The following is a 562-nucleotide window of genomic DNA, read 5'->3' as shown; positions in this document are numbered from 1 at the left end:
TCTGGTCTGTAAGAGCTGTACTATTAACAACCATATTGTTCAGGCTCCTGTGGCTTCTTGTAAAGAGAGGACTTCAAAGGCTGGGGTGCATCCAAGGAACCTCTTTAATCTGGGAACCGGATGAGAAAGACATCTTGAGGCAAGCAGGAAGTATGGACAGAAGAGACTTCACTATTTGGGGGCCCTGTCCTGAAGTGGTGAGTGCCCTTTTTACCCAAGTTCAACCCCTGACACAATGGCCCCTCTTTTCCTGGAACTAGCTAGACTGTTCGTAATGATAGCAGATGGCAGAACAAAGAGCAATGGTCTCAAGTTGCAGTGAGGGAAGTTTAGGTTAGATATTAGGAGAAACTCTTTCACTAGAAGGGTAGTAAAGCACTGGAACAAGTTACCCAGAGAGGTGGTGGAAGCTCCATCCTTGGGGGTTTTTAGACAAAGCCTTGGCCGGAATGATCTAGGGTGGTGGTTCTGCTTTGAGCAGGGGGGGTGGGGAGCTAGATGACTTCCTGAGGTCCCTTCCAGCCCTCATTTCTATCTTTCATGCTCTGGAAGTGCAGTCACA

Source organism: Gavialis gangeticus, unplaced genomic scaffold (genome assembly GCF_001723915.1).
Source record: "Gavialis gangeticus isolate Ggan-Ray unplaced genomic scaffold, GavGan_comp1, whole genome shotgun sequence".
Classification (NCBI taxonomy): Eukaryota; Metazoa; Chordata; order Crocodylia; family Gavialidae; genus Gavialis; species Gavialis gangeticus.
The sequence above is the reverse complement of the archived record's forward strand: the minus strand, read 5'-3'. Positions refer to the sequence as shown.